Raw genomic sequence first — 12,415 nt, 5'->3', positions numbered from 1 at the left:
CCCCTGGTCTCATGTACTTTGATATTTGTATGTATAACTCTCAGTGCTGCTTTTTAAGTAATTCTTTGATTTTTTAACTTTAACATTCGCCAATCAGACTAATTGTAAATTTTTTGATTTGATAGTGATTTCCTAATAAAACATAAAAAGTACATATCTCTGTGGTCCGTACATAAGAAAAGGAATACATGAAATCCAAGTCATGAAATCAAAGGAAAATAAGGGAATAAGGATACTTACTCCAAGTCTGTTAAAGGCTTTAGATGTACCCAACATATTTTACTAAGGTGGGCCGTCTTGTTTTTACACTTTCTCTCCTGAGGCCCCCCTGTCTTGGAAAGGCATCGTCTAGAGCTGTGACCGTATTCGCGGTCTGGCCTTTGTCTAACCATCTACATCAAGAAACAGAAAAAGGAAAATAATCCTCCACAGATCATTTTTTTATGGGAAAATACATGTCAATAGTCGTATAAGTTTTCAACTTGATGTTTCGAAGGTAATACAATTTCACCGTTTTCATCATTAAGATATCATTACGCAAGAAATTAAGTTTTTTGTAGATATTGATGGATCCAGGCACATTAAACTTTGTAATGCTAATTTTGTTAATCTATGAAAATACGTATTAAATGCATTTTTTATGATATGATATGTGGAGAAATTATTAATTAAATTCTTTCTTAAAAAAGTAAGACAATTAACTTAAAAATAAAGAGTTTATTAAAAATCCTGGCGATACGATACTTATCATAATGGGTTATTTCAAGTTCAGTGTTGACCTTTTGGTGTTTGTGTTAAGACAATTTTTACACGAGTATAACACCAAAACGTACGATTAAAATGGTCCTAAAAAGTCACTTACTAGTTGTTGAGTTGTTAATAATGTGATCTAGATTAGTAACTCAGAATAGATTTTGGAGCTAGGGGAAGCAATCACCAATGCGAACACTGGACTCACCCAATATTACTCTTCAGTGTGCACTACCACCTTTTCCAGCGGCGGATCCAGAGGGGGGCGCCCCGGGCGCGCGCCCCCCCCCCCCCCTATTTTCGCCGGATTTTTTTTTTGTTTTTTTATGGTAATATTTACTGGATTGGTACAATGTAGTCAATTTCAAGGGCTAGATCTAGTCAAAACTGTATTTTAACTTACGCTCATGGCCTTTGTGTTCGCACAAATGCACCTCTGTCATACTGTATTGCAATATGTAAATTCCGGAATTCCAGGGCGCGCAAGTCGATTGGTTGGAAAGTTGCACCACTTGTAATCGGGAGCTGTAGTGCAGTGACCAGTGTGAAGATGTTGGATTGGATATCATTTTTTTCCGAAATTTTGTGTTTTTTGTAACATGCGTTTGTCCGTCTTTATGGCAAATACATGTAAATTGTAAGTAACAGATCGCGAGAGAAAGTGTCAACGATGCGAATGATAATGTCTATCCCCGAGATTATTCTTCACTCAAAGATGAAGCCCTATATCGGGCGCCACGTGCGCAGCATTATCATTCTGCCTTGGTCATGTACGTTTTCACTGAAATGTATAGGTCAGACATATTTGTATTTAATGTAAACTAACTTTTACACTTTCTGGTAGATTCAGAGGCATATTATCCAGGGCGCCCCAACTAAGTTTCGCCGAAGCAATCATTCCAACGAATTATCAAGGAGCAAAATTGTATATTCTCAATCACCAGTCGACCCCACTCCGCGTTTGCTGTGTATAGGCAGCTATATGTCAGCGTAAGGAGCGAAGATTTTATGTGACGGGGGGGGGGGTGGGGGTGGGGGGAGAATAAAAATACTTTCGTGCTGGGGAAAAACGTCCCGAGGACACATTGTGTATTGTTAAAAAGTAGAAATTGTGACATTAACCCCCCCCCCACCCCATTTTTAATGTTTGACAATCTATAAGTTTGCTGATTACAATATATCTTTAAAAAAAAATTGCCAGCAAAATCGAAAACGTAAACAATAAAAATGCTGAGAATCCCCTTAAGAAGCATTATATTACTTTGAGGTTGTGCAGAATGACTGGATTATTGAAGATGATTTGAAAATAATACGAGGGAAAAGGTTGATTACCAGAAGATGATGTCGTTTTTTCTGTAGTTTGTAACAATTTACTGTGCATTTTGGGGAAAAAAGAACCAAATTTTATGCATGTTGCCATACGACTAAACAATTCTCGTTTGAAACACACAATGTAAATACACAAATGACAATAAACAGAATGGATTATTCGGAACTTATCGATTACAAGTCTCAGTTTCGTATCATTTAAATTTGACGTTTCAATCACACGATGCAAGCAAGTGAAGAGCCTTTGCCAAATGTATGTTTTGAATGACCGCTTATACGGTGTGTGACTGGAAACCAGCTCCTAAATGAGTCAGTATGTGTCTTTTATTCATGAAGTTACAGTGATTTAAGTGTGCATTTTCTTCTAAAGGTGCTCTCAAAATACGACTTTTGGACATGATTTTTTGAAAAAGTCCTTGCCGTGGGAGGGGGGTATCCCCCCTCCCACACCCTCCCCCCGCTCGGTCGCTTCGCTCCCTCGCCGCTGGCGCCCCCCCCCCTATTTCAAAATCCTGGATCCGCCCCTGTTTTCTAAAACTCGCAGAAATTGGATTGCACACAAATACTGATTTTTTTTCACTCTTTGAACTAGAAGAGAGGGCAATAACGAGCTCACTGTGCTGTAACTCTTTCATCATTCTACTTTAGTCCCGGGGGTCACTTCCATTCACGAGTGGATACCATGCGCGACCATGGGTCTCGAAAAGCACCCTAAATACGTAATTTCCATTTTCTGAAAATGCACCCCTTAACAAGTATTGGCGTTTGAAACCCTACCCTTAACAAGTATTGGAAACAAAACGATACTCTTGGCAAATGTTCCCTGAAATGAACCCTTAAACAAGTAAAGGAATGTTTTATTGTTACGGGTCCTTCGGTCGTCGGCTTTACCTTGTTTGGTTTAGTACGACCCCAGCTTCTTCACCTCGCGCGCAAATCAGACCCTACACACGAAGTGTTTGGGCAAAAAAGACATCCTTTATAAAACATTCTATCTTTGTTTTATCATCCCCGCAAATTCGACCCTAAACACGTAATTTTCCTAGCGAAATAGATACCCTTTTTTCATTATTTTTGTGTTTTTGACACCCTTATCACGTTACGTACGTAACGTGCCATATCGTGAAAAAGACATCCTTTTTACGTGTTTTTTTGGTCGCGCATGGTATCCACTCGTCAATGTAAGTGGCCCCCCGGGACTTTAGTCCATGATACTAAATTTGTGGAGCGTTGTAGCCCAGTGGATTAGTCTCCGGACTCTGAAAAAGAGGGTCGTGTTTTCGAATCCCAGCCATGGCGTAATTTCCTTCAGCAAGAAATTGATCCACAATGTGCTGCACTCAACCCAGATGAGGTAAATGGGTACCTGGCAGGAATTTATTCCTTGAAACGCAGCGCGCGTAACAGCTGCACTGCTAAAGCCAGGGTAATTATGCTGCATATACTGTGGAGCGCTCACTCTAAAAAATGGAATGTTAAATCAACATTTTTAAAGGTTGCAGGAGTGACAACATTTTAAAATGTTGCATTTACCACTTTAAATGGTTCTACCCAACACTTAAAATGTTGGATTTAGCTTTATACAAAGTTGGATGTAACATTTGGAAAAGGTTGTCACTCCTCCAACCTTTCAAATGTTGATTTAACATTCCATTTTTAGAGTGCTTATAGAGACTTCTGACAAAGTATTATGCGCTATATAAGCAAGTATGATAATTATTATGATTAAATTTGGTACATCACAATGTTGTTGCTAAAAAGATTTTAACCCTTGGAAATTATATTTTTTGAGGTTTGTGTAAGCTGGATCTAAAGACTATGAAAGTTATATAGCTATAAATTGTATGAGGTATGAAATCATCGCGTGGTGTAATACTTCATTTCATGTTGTTTCTCCATATTTTCTTAAAGCATATCTTTAACATATTCAAGGAATAAAATTAAATCATGCCGGTCATAGGCTAGAGGGGGTCATGGTGCACCCCCCCCCCCTGCGTGACCTACGTAATGGGTATTTCCTTTTAGCCCTTGGTCTAACATTTCAGAAAAATGATGTTGCCAAGAAAAAAAATTGTGGTGGCTGTTACTCCCCAGGGACTTTTTGACCACGCCCACTTTTCCAACTGGAGGCACAAAATTAGAACTATGGATGGTTTAATTTGTTTCACCTTGCAACTCTGCACCAACGTATCTATACGGCAACTCAAATTGTCAGTTTAGATGAGTTCTACAATTTGAGCAAGCGTTTAGTTTAAAATGTATGTGCATCAAGGCCATCAAAGGAAGGCCTTCAACCATATTACAGAGCAAAATAGACTTTTCGTAATTTATGACATAAAGCAGATTAAAAAAAAACGAATCCATTTAGAACAGGCCTCGAAAAAAATCAGAATGTTAATGTTCCTAGTAAAAAGAAATTGATGAAAAATATCCATGTAGACTTTTTGACCACGCCCACGTGTAAAACCGGAAGTAGAAAATGAAGCTTTGATAGGTGTCACGCGCGTAAAACATTCCCCATAAAAAAAATAAAAAAATAATAAATGTGAAATTAGAGGGTGGAATGTTTACTACCATAGGATATACATCTGAAATTCCAAATCTGACCAGGAAAGGGTTCCGCAGCCAGCTTATTTTAAAAATAAATCGCCATTTATGAAGGTAACTATGAATGGATCGAATTCATCACCTGAAACAGTAAAATAGCCCTAATTATTCCGCCAGTCAAATCTTCCCAATCTGGGCGAAGGAAGTTCAATGGCTACCATTTCTAGAATCAGTGTTAGATTTTGAATCATATTCATGCATTTTTGTCAATCAGCAGTATCAAATTGAAAAAAATCGAATGGGTAATTGGGTCGAACGAAGGCCTCCTGATGTAATTAGGCTCGTGACACCTTGATAGCCGTAACCGCTTTACGAACTTTGCAATTCCTTATCAATACATTCAACTTGATCACTTGAAATGGTTTGAGTTCTTTATACTTGCAAGTATTTATAAAATCTATCAAGGGCGAAGGAAAGGGGGGAGGGGCATTTTCTCTTAGGAAAATGCCCTTTTCAAATGAAATGTTTTTTTTTTAGTTTTCCCCTGAATATGATTCTCCTTTATTTTACTTGTATTTGTATGAAATACGTTCTTCTTTGGGGTCATTTTTTTTCTTCTGAAAAAGTGGATTACAGAAAAGACATTGTTGGGTTAACTACATCCAACAAAAAATTCCCTAATAAGAAAAAAGAAAGAATTAAATCATACGCCACCCAATAAATTATTGTTTGCTTCCAACAAATTATCACGAAAACGGAACATCAAAGAGAATTTCTATTTCCATTTATTGTCGGAGGCATTATGGCTTAAATTTATGGATAATATTTTGTTTTCTCGACCTAGAGGTCTAAGGTTCGAATTCACGCAGGGTTATGTTATTCCTCAATCCAAAACTAGGCATCATGTTTGGTTTCAAAGTAATTTGATAGTAAAATTTTTGATACAGTATTCAGACCAGAAAAGATGACATTTTATTAGACAGTTTTTAACCATTTATGAAGAGCAGACATATCTCACCAATCCTCAACGTGAGCACTAACTGGAAATATTTTATATTCAGACTATAAAAGGGGTAGTCATAAAAAGAAGCACTTCACTACATAAAATAATGTAACTCCAAGTGCGAGGAAATATATTTGGTGTGTATTGACTTGAAAACGGGATGTTTTAGTACAAGAGGATTATATATCTCATCAAACAGATATTGCGAGCACCGGGAACGATGGACACATAGGCCCTCAGTAAATAATGCTTCATAGAGTTATGTAAAAATATTTATGTAATATGGTATAATAATACAACATAATATAATACAATGTACACTACTTTCTTCTCCCTCTACCTCGTTTCTCTTTCTTTCTCCCTCTTTTTCCCCGACCCCCCCCCCGTTTTTTTTTTGTTTGGCCAGCCGTTGAGGGGGACGTGTGTTAAGGCCCTAAACCGCAAATTGCACCTAAACCGCAAATCGCCGCCTAAGCTTGTAGAAAAAAGTATTTTTGAAACGAAGGACCTTGGATGAGTGGTTTCACTCCCCTGGTAACATTTAGTATTAAAGTTTAAAAATTTTTGAAAATAAGCACTATTACTACTACCACTACTACTACTCCTACTCCTACTACTACTACTACTACTACTACTACTACTACTACTACTACTACTCCTACTCCTCCTACTACTCCTACTACTACTACTACTAAAACTACTACTACTACTCTTACTGCTACTACTACTACTCTTACTGCTACTACTATTTCTACTACTGCTACTCCTACTACTACTACTACTACTACTACTACTACTCCTACTCCTACTCCTACTACTACTACTAAAACTACTACTACTACTACTCTTACTGCTGCTACTACTACTACTACTACTACTACTACTACTAAAACTACTACTACTACTACTCTTACTACTACTACTACTACTACTACTACTAAAACTACTACTACTACTCTTACTGCTACTACTACTTCTACTATACTGCTACTCCTACTACTACTACTACTACTACTACTCCTACTCCTACTACTACTCCTACTATACTAACTACTACTACTACTACTACTCCTACTACTACTACTACTACTACTACTACTACTACTACTACTACTACTCCTACTCCTACTACTACTCCTACTACTACTACTAAAACTACTACTACTACTACTACTACTACTACTCCTACTCCTACTACTACTACTGCTACTACTACTACTACTACTACTACTCCTACTACTACTACTACTACTACTACTACTACTACTCCTACTCCTACTACTACTCCTACTATACTAACTACTACTACTACTCCTACTACTACTCCTACTATACTAACTACTACTACTACTACTACTACTCCTACTACTACTCCTACTACTACTACTACTACTACTACTACTACTACTACTACTACTCCTACTACTACTCCTACTCCTACTACTACTCCTACTACTACTACTAAAACTACTACTACTACTACTACTACTACTACTACTCCTACTCCTACTCCTACTACTACTACTACTCCTACTCCTACTCCTACTACTACTCCTACTACTACTACTACTCCTACTACTACTACTACTACTACTACTACTGCTACTCCTACTACTACTACTACTACTACTACTACTACTACTCCTACTACTACTACTACTACTACTATACTACTACTAAAACTACTACTACTCCTACTACTACTACTACTACTACTTCTACTACTGCTACTCCTACTACTACTACTACTACTACTACTACTACTACTATTTCGTACTGATTATGACTATAATAACATGAGTACATGGCTAAGAGTAGTAGTAGTAGTAGTTTTAGTAGTAGTAGTAGTAGTAGGAGTAGTAGTAGGAGTAGTAGTAGTAGTAGTAGTATAGGAGTAGGAGTAGTAGTAGTAGTAGTAGTAGTAGTAATAGTAGCTTATTTTCAAAAATTTTCAAACTTTAATACTAAATGTTACCAGGGGAGTGAAACCACTCATCCAAGGTCCTTCGTTTCAAAAATACTTTTTTTCTACAAGCTTAGGCGGCGATTTGCGGTTTAGGTGCAATTTGCGGTTTAGGGCCTTGTGAGACGTGCCCTCGTAGTTACGTCACCAGTTAAATAAAAACTTAATCTACCAATTTTTCCAACAACATATCAACTAAGTATTAATAAAATATAACAACAACAATCATGATGATATATACACTTATGTGTATATAATCATGTCGGCCATTAAGAATGTATTTTACCTGTTTAGATTAATTTAATGTCAAATTTCATAACCTTTTGACCTTTGGTGACGTTTGAACATAATTGATTTTAATAAACGCTTGCAAGCACAAGAATGCAGAACTCAATTAAATCACCGTTTTAATTGATTATGTAGAAAGCGTTGAGGGGAATTGAAAAGTAAAATAGTCAAGATTTTCTAGAATTGGCTAGGTTTTTTTCAGCTGCTAAAGTGGGCGCTGTCAAAAAGTCCATGGGGATTTTTGTCATCCAATTTTGTTTTTGCTTTAATTTTTCTGAATCGTGAAAGCTAAGACTATTTGATTTTTTTTGTTATTTTAAAGAAATCTGCCTTAGTGAAACAAAAATATACTCTGTAATATGATTCACGGTAGAATTTCATGATCTATTCACTTTTGATGTCCTTAATACATTTTTAAAAAGAAAATAAATATTTCAAAAAAAAATTAACACTCAATTTTTCAATTTTGAGTAGTCATCATTTTAAAGGGAAGACAAACGTTGGGGTATGTTATTGCGAAATAGATGGATATGGACCAATTTGCCACCCTGATGGCATTTGTTTTAATATGAGAAGCCAAAATAGTGCTCAATTTAGGCTGTCCATTTGCCTCTCAACTGAATAAGTTTAATTTTCTTTCTTCTATGACGTACCCCATCCTGGGAACAAATATAACCTGCTACGAACATAAAGGAGAATCCTTATAAGTGACGAATGTGCAATAATTTTAAAATATGTTTAGATTCACTTAGTCCGTGTACAAATCGAACAGAATGAACATTTAACTCTGAAAAGGTTGTCTTGTGGAGGGGTTAGTGGGACAAAAGGTAGAAAGGCATAACTTTGCTTCCCCATGAAAGCATTAAGATGGAATGCCAAACTGCTTTTCCAGGCTTTAAAAAATTATGCAATTCACCCAATTATGCCTTATCTGAACTACATTTATATCCCTACACCACAAATGAGAGAAAATCAAAGAAAAAAAGCAAATATTCAATGAATGAAATACAAAACAAAGGAAAATAAACTTGCACAGATAATGAAAAGCGCTACTTCTCATAGGGCACATTTCGTTTTGAGAAAAAGGGCATTCTTTTCAATTTTTAGGGGGCAAGTTCCCCTATCCCTCTTCTGCCACCCTTGATTCAATAAACATTTTTCAGTAGGCAGAAACCAGCAACACCAGAAAAAATATTGGTGAAAAAAGGTAAAATGCAGACTTGAACTAGTTTTCTACTTCCAGCTGTAAAAGTGGGTGTGGTAAAAAAATCCATTGCAATATCTTCCATCCATTTTTTTCCGGAGACATATTCTGAATTGTTTAATCTAGGACTATGTAAAAAAAATGTACCATGTGATCTTATTGACGAAAAATCCTATATTTAATCTGTGTTATAGTTCAAGGTATGACCTTTTGATCTTTGATGACCTAGATACATATTTTTTTGTTTCTATATAGACTTGTGGAAATTGTATGACTCATTTAAACCAACAATTTGGGTGGCCATACAGGATATATTGGCGCAGGGTCGCAAAGTTAAAACAGTTTGAACCATCCCTACTCCCAGTTATGGGCCAAAATGTGGGAGTGGTCAAAATGATAATGAGAGCGCGAAGCGCAAGCAGATTTTTTTATATTTTCTGATCTGAAACTGGACAATTTAAGTACATTAGGGTTAATACATGTATTAATATATGCTTGTACTTCTCCGTTGCTCGCCCCCCCCCTCCCCTTCTTCTTAATTTCTACATGATATACAAACTCATTCTAAACATGAAAATGGTTAGGTGTTGAATGTCAACTTACATTGAAATGGACGAAATCTTGAGCCACAAACCACAAATCACAAAGCGATCTAATCAAGTTGAAACCTGAAAATAAAGAAAAGATGCATTTTTCTCTGAAATTAGCATTTGGACACCAAGCTCGTTCTCAAAAACATACAAAAACATATATATGGTAACAAATTAAGTTAACTGACAAGCAAAATATTGAAAAAAATGGCATTTCCTATATACATATCGATTTTAGAAGGTTGCAGGGGTTGCCACTATCAACAAAGCTTGACTGCGTGTCAGCTTTCAAAGCCTGAATACGCATAAAGATATATACCAATCTATACTGGAATTAGAATTATGGGAACAATGATAATAATCATAATAATAATGATGATGATGATGATGGTAAAGGATGATGATGATTATAATGATGATAATGATGGTGATGATGATGATGATGGTGATGATATTGATGATGATGCTGATGCTGATAATGATGATGGTGATGATATTGATGATGGTGAGGATGATGATGGTGATGATGATGATGCTGATGATGATGATGGTGATGATATTGATGATGATGGTGAGGATGATGATGATAATGGTGATAATGATGATGGTAAGGCTGGTGATGATGATGATGATGATAATGATGGTGATGATGATGATAATGATGGTGATGATGATAATGATGGTGATGATGATAATGATGATGACGATGATGATGATGATGGTGATGATGATGATGACGGTGATGGTGATGATGATGGTGATGATGATATTAATGGTGGTGGTGATGATGATGATGGTGATGATGATGATGATAATGATGGTGATGATGATGATAATGATGGTGATGATGATGGTGATGATGATGATGACGGTGATGGTGATGATGGTGATGATATTGATGATGATGCTGATGATGATGATAATGATGATGATGATGATGATGGCTTTGGTGGTGGTGATGATGATGATGATGATGATGGTGATGATGGTGATGATAAAGATGATGATGGTGGTGATAATGATGATGATGATGATGATGATGATGATGATGATGATGATGATGATAATGATTATGATGATGATCCGGGTAAATCTTTTGTACTTACTATAATTTCCGAATGTAACTGTAATGTAATGTAATCTGAAAATAAAGAAACAATGTGCATTTTTATCGTAACTCAACATTTACAATATATTTTATGTTGTTGAAAGTTGGGTGAGACGTCAGTGTGCTCGCTCACCAAAACACGAACAAATTTTGCTTTTTAGTGAAAACGAAAATGGTATCAATATTACCAAAATCAAATTGGATCTGTAACAAAGCCTGGATATATATACATATCACTATACCATTTATGATTACTTGATTCCACATGCCGAAGCAGAATATTTATATATATAGATATATATATATATATATATAAATAAAATCAAACTTGGATTTATCGAATCCAATATATATGTATATATACAAATCACTCTATAAAGGAACTAGAATATTTGAGATGTTAAGTACATTGGAAATACATGAAAAAATACCTCTTTATAAGGTACTCTTTGATCGAATGATGATTGCTTGTTTTGGGTCCATTCTGAAGGTGCATTTAAAGGAATGGTCCGTGATGAAAAAATTATATATCTAAATAAATATATTTAAATTCACAGAGCAAAATGCTGAAAATTTCATCAAAATTTGATAACAAATAAGGAAGTTATTTAATTCTAAAATCATGAATATTCATAAGGTGGGATGATAATGATACCACATCTCCACTTTCCTTTTTTATGTTATTACATGAAATCATTCTTTCATACATGTGTAAATGATGTGTCTTCATTATGATAAAATAAGCTGAGGCAATAAATAACTAATGCACTTAATCAGTTGTCAATCCAATTGTTTTAGTTCTTGGTAGAAAAATTTGGAATTAACCTAATTTCATATGTACATGTACAAAATAACAAGCAGGGATGTGGCACCATCAGCCCAGCTAATGAATATTCATAAATACATGCCTAGAACTGTTAAACTGGAACACACCAAGAAATAAAGGTTCAAAATTGAACCCCGAAAGGTTGGTGCAAAATCAGCACCCTATGGGTTTTAAAGAATTGAACCCCTTATTTGGGGTTCAAAAATTGAACCCTGAGGTTGGAGTTCATTTTTGCACCCTAAGGGTTAAAAACTACACTCGTAGGGGTTCTATTCAAAATTTAGGGGTGCAGCTTTGAACCCGCAGGGTGCAAAAATGAACCCCAACCGCAGGGTTCAATCTTTGAACCCCAAATCAGGGGTTCAATTTTTTTTTAACCCATAGGGTGCTGATTTTGCATCAACCTTTCGGGGTTCAATTTTGAACCTTTATTTCTTAGTGTGAATAATGCAGATCTTTAAAATTCAATGACTTCGTTATTTGTTATCTGATTTTGATCAAATTTTCATAATTTCGCATTGTGAATTTTAATCTATTTCTTGAAATATAAATATATCTAGCCGGGACCATCCCTTTAACAGTGTACGAGTATGGTTTTGAAATTCCATCAATTTTGACACTGCCGTACAGAATGGGGAGGTTGGGGACCTTGGACCCTCAAACTTTTTCTGACCAAGGAGGGGGGGGGGGGGGCGAAGAGAAAAAAGGGGGAGAGATGAAATGTGATTTTTTAAAACAAAATGTTTGTGTATTAAAATGGTATTTTTTGGCTCGTTCGCTTAGCTCGCACTGTCGCACATTTTCATT

The 12,415-nt window shown here is 36.0% G+C and overlaps 1 long non-coding RNA gene across 1 annotated transcript; it reads right to left on the bottom strand.

Moving 5' to 3' along the window:
- Positions 1-290: 290 nt before the first annotated feature.
- On the bottom strand, positions 291-10,816 carry LOC121431257. Its single transcript, XR_005972109.1, has 3 exons — positions 10,781-10,816; positions 9,688-9,752; positions 291-392 (listed from the first exon to the last, which is right to left on the bottom strand). It is a non-coding gene; the product is annotated as an uncharacterized LOC121431257 (long non-coding RNA).
- Positions 10,817-12,415: the final 1,599 nt, after the last annotated feature.

Source organism: Lytechinus variegatus, chromosome 17 (genome assembly GCF_018143015.1).
Source record: "Lytechinus variegatus isolate NC3 chromosome 17, Lvar_3.0, whole genome shotgun sequence".
Taxonomy (NCBI): domain Eukaryota; kingdom Metazoa; phylum Echinodermata; class Echinoidea; order Temnopleuroida; family Toxopneustidae; genus Lytechinus; species Lytechinus variegatus.
This window is presented reverse-complemented; position numbering and strand designations above follow the sequence as displayed.